Source organism: Choloepus didactylus, chromosome 13 (genome assembly GCF_015220235.1).
Source record: "Choloepus didactylus isolate mChoDid1 chromosome 13, mChoDid1.pri, whole genome shotgun sequence".
Lineage (NCBI taxonomy): Eukaryota > Metazoa > Chordata > Mammalia > Pilosa > Megalonychidae > Choloepus > Choloepus didactylus.
Genome location: NC_051319.1, coordinates 53,771,534 through 53,785,602, shown reverse-complemented (window position 1 = coordinate 53,785,602; position 14,069 = coordinate 53,771,534). Strand labels below are relative to the sequence as shown.

The following is a 14,069-nucleotide window of genomic DNA, read 5'->3' as shown; positions in this document are numbered from 1 at the left end:
GATTGTCTGTATTTTCTAATGTTCTACCATGAACATGTTTTTCTTCCATTATATGAAAAGGATATTTAGAAAAAAACTTACGTGATGCAGTGAAGGCAGTACTGAGAAGGAAATTTATAGCCCTAAACACTTGTACTAAAAAAAGATAAAAGAGCTAAAATCAAAGTCCTAAATGCACACCAGGAGGAACTAGAAAAAGAAATATCAAAATAAACCCAAATGCAAGTAGAAGGAAAGAAATAGCAAATGTTAGAGCAGAAATACATGAAATAGAGAATAATTTTTTTAAAAGCCAATAGCATTAGCAAAACCAAAAGTTGGTTCCTTGACTATATCAATAAAATTGGCAAACCTTTAACTAGAATGAAAAAGAAAAAATAAAGGAGAGAGAGAGAGAGATGATGCAAATAAATAAAATTAGTAATGAGGGGGACATAACTACTGACCCCACAGAAATAAAAAGAATCATAAGAGGATAATATGAACAAGAGCATGACAACAAATTAGACAACCTAGATGAAACAGACAAAATCCTAGAAACACACAAACAACCTACATTAACTCTAGAAGATAGGGAAGATCACAATAGACCTATTACAAGTAAAGAAATTAAATCAGTCATAAAAAATCTCCCCCAAAAAAGTCCAGGACCAGATGGCTCCACAAGTGAATTCAATCATTCCAAGAAGAATTTATACCTTTGCTGCTCAAACTCTTCCAAAAATTGAAGAGAAGAAAACACTACCTGTGCCAGTTTGAATGTATTATGTCCTCCCCAAAATGCTATTATCTTTGAAGTAATCTTAAGTGGGCAGATGTATCAGTGTTGATTAGATTGTAATTCTTTGAGTGTCTCCATGGAGATGCGCCCCACCCAACTGTGGGTGATGACTCTGATTGGATAATTTCCATGGAGGTGTTACCCCACCTATTCAGGATGGGTCTAAATTAAATCACTGGAGCCATATAAATGAGCTGACAAACAGAAGGAACTCAGTGCAGCTGAGAGTGACATTTTGAAGAGGAGCTACAGCCAAAAGGGACACTTTGAAGAATGCACAGAAGATGAGAGAGTAGCTGCAGATGAGAGACAGGTTGAAGACAGCCATTTAAAGCAGACTTTTGCTTCAGAGAAGCTAAGAGTGGTTAATCATCCCAAGAGCAACTAAGAATGACATTTCTGAGGAGCTGAAGCCTAGAGAGGAACATCCTGGGAGAAAGCCATTTTGAAACCAGAACTTGGAGCAGGCGCTGGCCATGTGCCTTCCCAGCTAACAGAGGTTTTCCAGGTGCCATTGACCATCTTCCAGTGAAGGTACCCGATTGTTGATACATTACCTTGGACAATTTATGGCCTTAAGACTGTAACTGTGTAACCAAATAAAACCCCTTTTATAAAAGCCAATCCATTTCTGGTGTTTTGCATTCCAGCAGCATTAGCAAACTAGAACACTACCTAATTCATTATATGAAGCGGACATCATCCTAATACTGAAGCCTGATAAAGATACTACCAGAAAAGAAAATTACAGACCAATTTATCATATGAATATAGATGCAAAAATCCTCAATGAAATCTTTGCAAATTGAATCCAACAGTACATCAAAAGAATTATACATCATGATCAAGTGAGTTTTATCCCCAATTATGCAAGGGTGGTTCAAAATAAGAAAATCTATTAATGTAATACACTGGACTAACAAAATGAACATAAAGAAAACATGATCATCTCACTTGAGACAGAAAAGGTAGTTGACAAAATCCAGCATTTTTTTTTATAAAAACACTTAGAAAAATAGGAACAGAAGGAAACTTCCTCAGCATGATACAAGACATATAAGAAAAAACCCCATCAAATATCATACTCATGGGTAAAGACTGAGAGCTTCCCCTCTAAGACCTGGAACAAGACAAGGATGCCCACTATCACTACTGTTATTCAATTTTGTACTGAAAGTTCTAGCCAGAGGAGTTAGGCAAGAAAAAGACACAAAAGGCATCCAATTAGAAAGAAAGAAGTAAAACTTGCACTATTTGCAAAGTGCATGTTCCTATAAATAGAAAGTCCTGAAAACTCTACAACAAAGCTACTAGAGCTAATAAAAAAGTTCGGCAAAGTGGCAGGATACAAGATCAACATGCAAAAATCAGTAGTGTTTCTATATATTAGTAATCTGAAGAGGAAATCAAGGAAAAAAATCCATTTACAAACAGCAACTAAAACAATTAAATGCCCAGGAATAAATTTGACCAAACATGTAAAGGATCTGCACACACAAAACTACAAAATATTGCTAAAAGAAGTTAAAGAAAACCTAAATAAAGGAAAGAGAATTCTATGTTCATGGATTAGAAGACTAAATATCATTAAGATGTCAGTTCTACCCAAATTGATTTACAGATTCAATGCAATCCCAAACAAAATTCCAACAGCCAACTTTGGAAAAATGGAAAAGCAAATTATCAAATGTATTTGGAAAAGTAAGGAGCTCCAAACAGCCAAAAACATCTTGAAAAAGAAGAATGAAGTGGGAGAACTCACTCTTTCTGACTTTAAACTATATTACAAAGCTACAGTAGTCAAAAGAACATGGTACTTGCTTAGGGATAGATAGATTGAACAATGGAATCAAATTGAGAGTTCAGAAATAGACCGTCATGTCTATGGCCAATTGGTTTTTGACAAGGCTGCCAAATCCACTCAACTGGGAAACAACATTCTCTTCAACAAATGGCACTGAGGGAAGTGGATATCCATGTGCAAAAGAATGAAGGGGGCCCCCCATCTCATGGCATATACAAAAATTAACACAAAATGTATCAAAGACCATGGATGATTCTGGTTGCAGATCCATATTCTATAAAGGACATTATTGGGACAACTGATGAAACTTAAATGGGGTCTGAGGATTAGACGGTGTAATGTATCATTGTTAATTTTGTTGTATTGTGGCTACAAAGGAGAATGCCCTTGTTTATAGGAAATACACACCAAAGTATTCAGGAGTGAGGAAGCATCATGCTGACAATTGTTCTAGAAAAAAATTAATTCTTTGAACTGTTCTTGCAACTTTTCTTTAAGTTTTATAGTTTCAAATACAAAAAAAATTAGTAATAATAATCTTTTTAAAAACTAGCACTGATTGAACCCACTGTGTGTCAGATATTATACTTGATTCTCTTGTATACACTGATTTTTATCCCAGTAAGTTCAACATCACTATTCCTTTTTTGCATGTGAGGAAACTGAAGTTGAGAAAATAGTGTCAGAAGTCACAGAATTAGTAAAAGGAGGTGAGATTTAAACACATACCTTCCTACGCAGAAAACACAGTCTCTACCTTATACCTGGATGGTAAAAAAAATAAAAAATAAAAAAATGCCCCATTAATAAAAATGTATACAATGTTTGTTTTGAATGTTTCTGTATTTGTTTCCCAGCTGCTAACACAAATACCATACAGTATGTTGGCTTAACAACAAAATTTATTGGCTCTTGGTTTTGAGGCTAGGAGGAATTCAAAATCAAGACATCAGCAAGGTGATGTTTTCTCCCTGAAGGCTGGGGTGTTTTGGTGGTGGCTGCTAGAGATTCTTGAGTGGTTGGTTTTCCTGTCACATAGCCATATACATGGCAATGTCCTCTCCTTTCTGTCCCAGGTTCTGTTGACTTCCAGCTTCTGGTTCTTCCCATGGCTTTCTCTCTCTGTCTGAACTTTATTCTGTTTTTAAAGGACTACAGAATAAAGCTCACCCTAATCCATTTGGCCACACCTTAATTAAAAATAACATCTTCATAAGGTCCTATTTACAATGGACTTGCACCCACAGGAATGGAATAATATTAAAAACATGTTTATTCTGGGGTACATAATTCAACCTACCACAGGTTCCAATATGCACCAATTTCAGTTAGCACATATAGTTAATAACATCGGTTCCCCAACAATAGGATTCAAATTTCAGTTACCATAGCATATTAATTGTGTGTAATTGGATAAAGTGCAACCTTCTCTGCTAACTCTTAGTTCACAAGTTACTGTATAAATAACAGATGCTTATCATGATTAGTGGCCAATCACATTGCTTCTTGTAAAGCCTTTCAGTGATTGGTTACTGCGTAGCAAGGGATATAGCTGTGTTGTCTCCTTAACTCTCAGTGATAAATTCACATGCCTTTGTCCAAAAACAGATCTCAAAAGAGGGAAGTGGTCAACAAAAGATGAAATGCAACAAAGAAATGAAAAATGATAACAAAGAAAGTGAAATTCAAATTGAGTATAAATGTAGTTATAGAAGAAATAACTGATTTTGCGAGCGTTGTTACTGATACTGCCCCCTCTGAGGGACCCCAGAGGAATTTAGTGAAGATGAATGTATCAACATAAATGAGTAGAGTAGTTACAACAAAAAGTATGAAGATGTCCCAGAGAAAATGACACCAGCAAGTAACTTTACATTAAAGAAACTTGCAGAGAGAGTTCATGACATCAGAAGTTCAAAGGATAAAATACTGAAAACTGATCCAAACTCAGAAAGGATTATGAGAATTCTCCAAGGCATAGAAAAGATCCTTGCTCCATATAGTTGGTTATGCAATGAGAAGGCAAGTCCTATTCAAAATACTCTTGATAATTTTTACAAAGAAATAAAACTTTAATTTTCCATATTTCTAATGTCATGTTACAGTGTATTGAACATATTAGTGCTACTACTTTTTTCATTTCCCTATGCATTTATAACTGACAGAGAGGTTTTAATGTTTTAGTGAATATTTTTAAAGTCATGGAAGAGTCATTATTTTTCCCACTGATTGCTTTGCACAGTTTCAGCCTTCACTGTCATTTTTGCGGTCCCACACTAGGGTGCAAAGTAAGGACTGCCTGGAGTTGGTAGAACAGTGCCTCCACAAACCAAAAACCTTCAGTTTACTTTCTTTCCCTCTTCCACTCCCTCTTTCACTAACTCCCAAAAGAAGCCAACCTTCTTTGTGTGGAAGGCAACACATGTTGGTCAGCATGGGGAACTTTCACTTTCTCCCTGTAATTATTATGCACAAATCAGGCTACCTCCTTGGTTCATCCTTTCATGGGTCAAATTTCAGTTAAATCCAGTTCAGGTCATCTCCTTCTCACAGGCTCAAGATATTTTCCACTATTTATATTTTTTCAACCCTCCCTTGGAAAAAATTCTTCCTTTTTGTGTTCACCCTACCATCTTAAGTCCATTACAGATCAATACCCCATCCTAATTATGGCTAATACACATAAATGTATAATGCTAATGGTACATCTATTAATTGCAAACTCCTGGGGAATATGGGAGGGAGATAAAGGAGAGAGAATCTGGTTAACATAGAGAAGGAAATTAGTAAACAGAAACCATGAAATGCTAGGAGCCATAAGGTGAAAGAAGGTTTGAGAAAGCAGAAGCAATGAAGTAAAGACCAAAGAAGAGAAAAACCATATAATGACTAAATACAATGCATGATTCTAGAGTGGATCCATTTACTATAAAGGACATTATTGAGACAACTGACAAAACTTAAATAAGGATTAGATGGTAGTTATGTACCAATGCTAATCTCCTGATTTTGTTATATTGTGGTCACATAGAAGAATGTCTTTGTGGGAAATATGCATAAAGAAAAAAAAAACATAATTGGGAGTGATGGGGTGTCATGTTGGCAGCATATTCTCCAATGATTCTGGGGGAAATGTTATTTGAACTGACTTTCAACTTTTCTTTAAGTTTAATATTGTTTCAGAATTTTAAAATAGTATTATATTTTAAAAGTTTTTTTAAGGTTCATGAGTTATGATAAAAATAACGATAGAGTAGCTGAGTAATCATAAAGATGGAGGTCAAGAGAAGTCGCCCAGGGGTAAAAATCTCCCTGGCAATGTGGGACATGACTTCCAGGGATGAGCCTGGCCCTGGCATCGTGGGATTGAGAAAGCCTTCTGGACCAAAAGGGGGAAGAAAAATGAAATAAAATAAAGTTTCAGTGGTTGAGAGATTTCAAATGGAGTCGAGAGGTCATCCTGGAAGTTATTCTTATGTGTTATATAGACATCCCTGTTTAGTTTTTAGTGTACTGGAGTAACTAGAAGGAAATACCTGAAACTGTTGAACTGCAACCTAGTAGCCTTGATTCTTGAAGATGACTGTATAACTAAATAGCCTACATGGTGTGACCATGTGACTACTGTGAAAACCTTGTGGCTCATACTCCCTTTATCCAGTGTATGGACAAATGGGTAGAAAAATGGGGACAAAAATTAAATGAATAATAGTGGGAGAAGGGGAGATGGGATGTTTTGGGTGCTCTTGTTTACTTTTATTTTTATTCTTTTTTTTTGGAGTAATGAAAATGTTCAAAAATTGATTCTGGTGATGAATGCACAACTATATAATGATACTGTGAACAACTGATTGTGCACTGTGGATGATTGTATGGTATGTGAATATATCTCAGTAAAACTGAATTTTTAAAAATACAATGTTAAAAAAAGATACAGTGTTGCAGAGAATAAATATAAGCTATATAAAAAAAAGAGAGAGAAGTCAGTAGATGCCCCCACCACCCAGGATGACTACTAAAAACCTTTCATTGCCTCTGGGAGTCCCCTCTTCCTTCCTCAGACCCCACTGCCTGACATGACGTTCCTTGCAGATTCTTCCCAGTACCTTCGCAATACCCCACCATCTGCCATTTCCAACGTTGACTCCCCACTTCTCACCATCCCCCTGAAGGGAGGAGTCTCAATAACTGTCATAGAAAGGGGGAAGGATACAAAATGCTGGGCATTCTGGTCAATTTCCCTAACAACCTCTAAGTATCTACCATGTGCCAGTCTATGTCAAATATCAGGGATCTAAAAATAAGTGGCAGATTTTCTCTTCTCTACATGCCTAGAAGGGGAAGGAAGGAAGAGAAGGAAAGAGGAAAAAACAAAAGACTGAGTTGAGGGAAAATGTATCTTCATGGTTCCTACTACCACTTCCATGCTTGGCTCTACTAGAAACACTAAGCAAGGCCCCAGGAGGTCCCACTGAATGGCTGAGAGCTGGGACCTGCCCTGCTCCCCCTTGCAGGACAGAGCTGCAGGGAGAAAAACACATCACACTAGACAGAAGGTAGGATTGAGAGTAAAAAGACCTCAGTTAAATCCCCCTCCACCATTTAACTAATTATGTGGACTTCAACACACTATGGACTTCTCTGAACCTCAGTTTCTTCATATGTAAAATGTGCATAATAATGCCAGCCCCCTCCAGATGACCCTGATGCTCAAATGTTTATATAAAAGTATTTTTGAAAATAATAGACCAATAAAATATATGACATCTAATATTTAGGTGTTCTGAATACATTTTCTCCCTAGACTCTTGACAGGTCCTAAAAATGTGGTGGCTAGGTAGAATAATACTTTCAATACACTAATTTATAAAATCAAGCACTTTCAGATCCCCGAAATTTATCTTAAAAAAGTTGTTATCCTTGGCATTTGAAAATCAAGCAGCTGTGCAACTTAACACAATGAGTTGTGGGTTCTTCACACACAATTGGGGGGGCTGTTGTGATTTGGAGTTGAGAAGTATTTAAAGCACTGAGAAACATCATTCTTGACCCAATCAAGATCTTCGTTTTGGAAATTATACTGTGAAATCACATTGGCATACAACAATAAGCATTTATGTAGCTCACACAACTTTGTGTTCACTGATCTAGGTGGTACTTGGCTGGGGCAGCACAGCCAGGACCAGCGGTCCAGCCCAGCCATGTTCTTCTCACAGAGATGGCAGAGGTGCAAGAAAGCAAACTCAAGTTGGCCAAAGCAAAGCACATGGGCCAAGCCCAAAGTCAAGGGTAGAGAAGTACCCTGCATCCATGTTAGGGGGTGAAGAGGGAGTGAATGTTCTTGAGTAATAATCTAATCTACTACTGATGTCAGGCATTTCAGATTTGGGACATCTAAAATTGAATATGTCATACTTCACCAAACCTGCTACCTTCAGTGCTCCCTAGTTCAACAAATGATACCCTTAAACCTGGGGATCAGTCTGAACACCCTCCTCTTTCCCCTTTCAGACCACAACTAATAAGTCACCAGAATTTAAGATTTAGAATCTGCCTTAGGCCACCTGTCTAGCCTAAGCCACTGGCATCATTCCCTGGACAAATAAAGCTAGAATCCCTCATATGCTCTAGGCTTCTTCCAGTTCATTCTCCATAAGCAGTCAGAGAATTCATTTATAAGTACGAATCTAATCACACAACTCCTTGATTTAAACCTGCCATTCCCTGTAAAGTTAAATACAAACTTCTTCCTGTGGCTTGCAAGGCCTTCCCTGACCTGACCTTGCCTACCTTTACTCTCAGTGGTCTGGCTGTGTGCTCCCAAAGCCCACTAAGCTTCCCCTTTCAGTGTCCTTAATTATTTGCTTAACTGGTTAGGCTGGAAGCTCCATGAAAGCAGGGACTATGCCTCCTCTGTTTCCAGCTGTTAATACTCCCCCAATAATACACCCATACATACACATTCACAGCATAACTCCTGGCACATTTAAAAAAATGATGCTCATCAGTATGTATTTGTTGAAGGAATGACCAAATGAATGAGAGAGAAGAAAGGTTGTCTCAGAGTAGAAAGACTAGGACTTTATAAGTAAATTGATCTTCAATTCACAAACCTTTTCTCTTGCATGTTGACAGTAATTTCTCAGCTTCCACACTTCTAGTATTCTTCAATAAGTAAATAAAGAAAATTAGAGTAGACATTTTTTCCATCCATAGCAGGACATGACTAAAATTCCAAATCTCTTCCTCCCATGAAGGAAAGGACTTCACGATCCTAGAGGTTAGGAGCACACATAAGTTGGGTTTGATTCAGAAAATACTAGAGTTTACAGCACTAAAATAAATTTCACTGTCATCTAGTCTATCTCCCAGCTTCAAGCACAGGAATATTAAATCAGTCAACATAAACCTTGCTTCTGAAGAGGAGAAACTTTACAAAAACAAAGAAGTTCAGTAAAGATGAGCCTTTTACAATTTCACCTCTCACAAAGTTAGAAGAGATTCTTAGAGATCAACAGCTATTCATTTATTCATCAAATATTTTGGAGCTCTGCATGCTTTTTCCCAAAGATATTAGTGTTAAGTGCACTTTTTTAAATAGCTGGAGACACTAATTGTGAGAGGGAAAAGGTCTGTGCTTGAAGAGACATAAGTTCTTTCTATCTTTAAAAATCCAGAAGCTATTTTAATGATATTTGCAGTATACATTCTTGCTGAAGTTGGTCAGAATCAGTGTCTTACCTATACCTAAAGAACCCTTGACAATTTCTCACAGTGGAAACTCTCATGTTTTGTGGATATAGAATATGCTCTAGGTAGGGAGAATGCCATTTACTTCTAAAGGTTTCCTTAAGAAACCAAATTACTCTTCTGTTGCTACCTAGGATTTCACCACTACATCCACTGATCACTCTGAGAACCAGCTACACTCCTTGTTGCAAATGATTGGCAGAGTTAAAGTAAGCCTGAACCTAGAACTAAAGGTTATCTCATTTTCCTAGTAAGAAATTCCTTTTAAGAGATCTTTATAATTTTCAGACTAATGTAAATCAGCCAACCTTACAACCAATACTAAAAAATAGAATGTCTTCTGTAGAATTTTCTTTTCATGGCAAGATATCATTTCAACTATTGTTTATCTAAGCTCTCACCTGCCAATGCAGGACCTCTGCTCCCTGTAAAAGTCTCCTACATTTCTTTCTGGAAGACCCCAGGAATTTTTCTCACAGGAGTCAAGAAAAAGTCATTTTAGCTAACACGTAGGCCCTGCTTGAGCTCTTTTCCACTACCATGGTCACCAGGCAGTGCTTTCTTCATTATGCACAACCAGAGATGTCTACAAGGCATTGCTACCACTTGCCACCAGGTATACCAAGGTGCACAGCTGCAGGGTGATCTGTGGCCATGTACTTTGTTTTACTAACTTCTCTGCTATTAGCAAAGACCTAGATAGATGCCCATGGAAGCCGGGCAGGTAACAGAGCTGGAGGACAGATTCTAGGTGGTATTCAAAATCTCTATTCCATTATCCTTCCTTCCCTTAGAATGATTCTCTCCCAGAAATCACCTTAATCCTTCATGCAAATACAAACCAGACAGGTTGCCTCACCTGTTCTCCAGGCAAGATCTGTCCCTTTTAACACCAGCAATGGATATTCTTTTGGCTACAGCCAGGAGCCCAATGCTCCAATTTTCATCACTGTCACTGGCAGGATAAATCACAATTCAATCCAGCCACTTCTCTATCCACAGAGGAAAATTTAACAACTAAGTTTTAGAAATTTCAATTCCATATGCTAATATAAAAATGTCAGCCTTTGTCAATTCACAGAGAAATAGCAAAATGATTAACAGTGAAAAGAAAGGCTCATAAGCAAAGAATTAAATTGATGCAGCCACCTGAGGTTATGTTTAACAGATGGACACGAGTTTCAAAAAATTCTCTTGAATATGTAATTGAGTTTAATGTTGAGTGATAAGAAATATAACTACTTATGTCTAAAAGATGTAAGTAAATGTCAAATAATATTAATTGAATGAAAGAAAGACAAGCACCATTGAGGGAAAGAAATAATATTTTTTGTTCAATGTGCCATACATGGAGAACAATTAAAAATATTGAGAATAAGAATGTATTTGAGAGCTCCTGGTAAATTATAATGCCATTCAAACAAATGGTATTATTATGCAAAATGTATGCTATACTACTTTGAATATTAAAAATTTCCTTCTATACTCAGATTTAATAAGGTGAAAAGGAGGTACCTAAAAGATGTGAGTACTTAGAAATATAATATAAATGATCTGGGATTTGTTTTCCATTATTTGCACCTAATTTCTTCTTTTATTAGCACACAGATTACAAAAAGAAGGAAATTTAGGTTTACTTTTCCTTAATGCTTAACCACAATATATTCTCACAGGGTATTATTCCTTTTCTTGTTAATCTAATCCCTTCCCTCCATATATTATTTAAAGAAAAAAAGGTAAAAACAAAACTATAATCTTATGAAAACCTGCCACAGTCAATTTTACTATTCATTCTCACCGCTTTTACAATTTTTTTTTTTTTTTTTTTGGTTGGGGGGACAACTTTGCTTTTTTTTTTTTAATGTTACTGCATATCCTCAACTCCAACAACACAACAGACCTTTCAATTCCAGTCACCTTAGGTTCTGAGAACACCAAGTCCTCTCAAATGATCCCTAATGCTTCCTGGAACACCCTGCTTTCTTCTGACAGTCACGAATCATAATAATAATCATAACCCTCCAAAATATGGGCCTCTTTTTATACAAATAATGTTAAAGGTCAGGAATAGAGTAATTTTTAAAGTAATTTGTTTTCCAATTAAAACCACAAGTCTCCTGTGCCAAGAAGTCACATGTTGAAAATGATTCTGCCAAAAAAGTGCTGGCTCTAGATAAAACTTGTATTTTTATCTCTGACAAATGTTACTTGAAATCAGCATTAAAAACACCTGTGGTTCAATGAATTGGGAGATTGAAAGCTATCCCATTACAAGACATATGTAAACTCAGCAACCACCTTCAATATTGCACCAATTTTGGAAATCAATTTGAACAATATGAAAATGTAATAGAATTATAGCATTGAAAGGAAATTTAACAATTTAATAACCAACCCCCAATTTTACTTTATATTTTATTTATTGCAGATAATATTTACTTTCCTCATTTCCTCTTACGTCGGTAGATAATCATTCTTTAAAAAATTATTTATTTTTAATTGTGGTAAAATATACATACTATAAAAATCATTTTTAACCATTTTAAACAAACAATTCTTTGACATTAAATATATTGACAACACTGTGTAACCTTCACCACTATTTCCAGACTATTTTTATAACCCTGAACCAAAACTCACATTCATTTAGCAATAACTCTCCACTTACCACCACACCTCGTAATCTCTTTCTGCTTTCTTTCTCTATGAATTTGCTTATTCTAAGCATTCTAAGTATTTCAAATAAGAGAAATCATACAACATTTGTCCTTTTTTGTCTGGCTTATTTCACTCAATATGGTGTTTTCAAGGTTCATCCATGCAGCATGTACCAGCACTTCACTTCTTTTTATGGATGAGTATTATTCCATTGTATGGATATGCCACATTTTATTTATCCATTCGCCTGTTGATGGACACTTGGGCTGCTTCCATATTTTGGCAATTGTGAATCATGCTGTGATGAACATTGGTGTGTATGTACCATTTCCTTTTTTGAATGGATAATGCATTCACATGAGTCAGTAGTATTACACAATATTCATTGAAGAGTTTCACCCCCCCACCTCTGTCTTCTGTCCAATCCCTTATACGCCTATACCCCCCCAACAGTTAACCATTTTTAATTATATCAAAATCTGACTTCCCAAATATCCCAAAAAAAAAACTTGTTGATAAGACAAAGCAGAGTTTATTGCTTACTACATTAAGGTAAAACACCACATCAGCAAATTTTTGCAGTGTCTCAGAGGGGAAAGGTCAGGTTAAAATTTTTGGGGTGTCCTCTTTTGTTTTTATTTTTATTATTTTTTTGGAGTAATGAAAATGTTCAAAAAATTGTGGTGATGAATACAAAACCACATGATGATATTGTGAGCCATTGATTGTAAGCTCTGGATGGATTATATGGTGTGTAAATATATCTCAATAAAATTGCATTTAAAAAAACCATGACCCAACTATATGTTGTTTACAAAAGACTCACCTTAAATTCAAAGACATAAGTAGGTTGAATGTGAAAGGATGGGAAAAAAATATATCGTGGAAATAGCACTCAAACGAGAACTGGGATAGCTATAATCAGATACAATAGACTTTAAGTCAAAAACATTTATGAAGATGGTTCTACATTAAAAGGAGAAGACTTTCTAATAATGGATTGAACATCTAGACTGAAAATCAATAAGGAAACAGAAGACTTGAATTGTAACTATAAACCAACTAGACCTAACAAACATATATAGAACACTTCACTCAACAGCAGCAGAATATACATTCTTTTCTAGTGCACATGAATCATTCTCTAGGATAGACCATATATCTGGTCACAAAACAAGTCTCAGTAAATTAAAAAATTATTGAAATCATACAATGTATCTTCTCCAACCACAATGGAATGAAGCTAGAAATCAATAACAGAAAGAGAACTGGGAAATTCACAAAAATATAGAAATTAAACAACCAAGGGGTAAAAGAATAAATCACAAGGGAAACTAAAAAATAGCTTGAGGCAAAAGAAAGTGAAAACACAATATTCCAAAACTTATGGGATACAGCACAGGCAGTGCCGAGAGGGAAATGTATAGCTCTAAATGCTTACATTAAAAAGAAGAGTCTCACACCAACCTTCACCCACTGCCTTGCTGCCACCAAAATGCCCACAGGAGGGACTGCAGGTTCAAGCACTGCCTCTTGCAGTAATCAAACACTTCAGCAGACACAGAAGCAAATGGATGAGTCAGAGGACATTATGAGAATCAATGCAGATAAATTTAGAGAGATCAGAAACTCTCTAAGTTAGATGACTGTGCAGACATGCTGCAGGCAATAGCTTCTCAGTATGAAACAAGTGCTGCCAAGTTGAAGAGAATATACTGATGGAAGAATTGCAAGATGCAGGCAACTAGGATTAGCAATGTGGTTGTCATATTTGTCATCATTGTCATCCTTGTCATCATCATCATAATCATCATTCATGAATAACTAGAGAGATTCAAGCCTGCTCTTCAAGAAACATTTTCTAGCCTTTGACTTAGAACCTGCTATGTTATCAAGCTTGCCTACTGTTATATATAAAATAATAAATTTTTTGTTAATGTAAAGTATTATTTCCAGGAAGTGTGCCTTTGTTTTTTAATATGCATTCAAACTACAAGTGTGGTCAGCCCAGCTCACTTTTTGCATAGTGTCTTTAAAATTTATATATGGACTGATGAAGAAGGCTTCTTAAGTGCC

The 14,069-nt window shown here is 36.1% G+C and overlaps 1 pseudogene; it reads left to right on the top strand.

Moving 5' to 3' along the window:
• The first annotated feature begins 13,488 nt into the window (after window positions 1-13,488).
• LOC119507701 lies at window positions 13,489-13,817 on the top strand (annotated as a pseudogene).
• The last annotated feature ends 252 nt before the right edge of the window (window positions 13,818-14,069 follow it).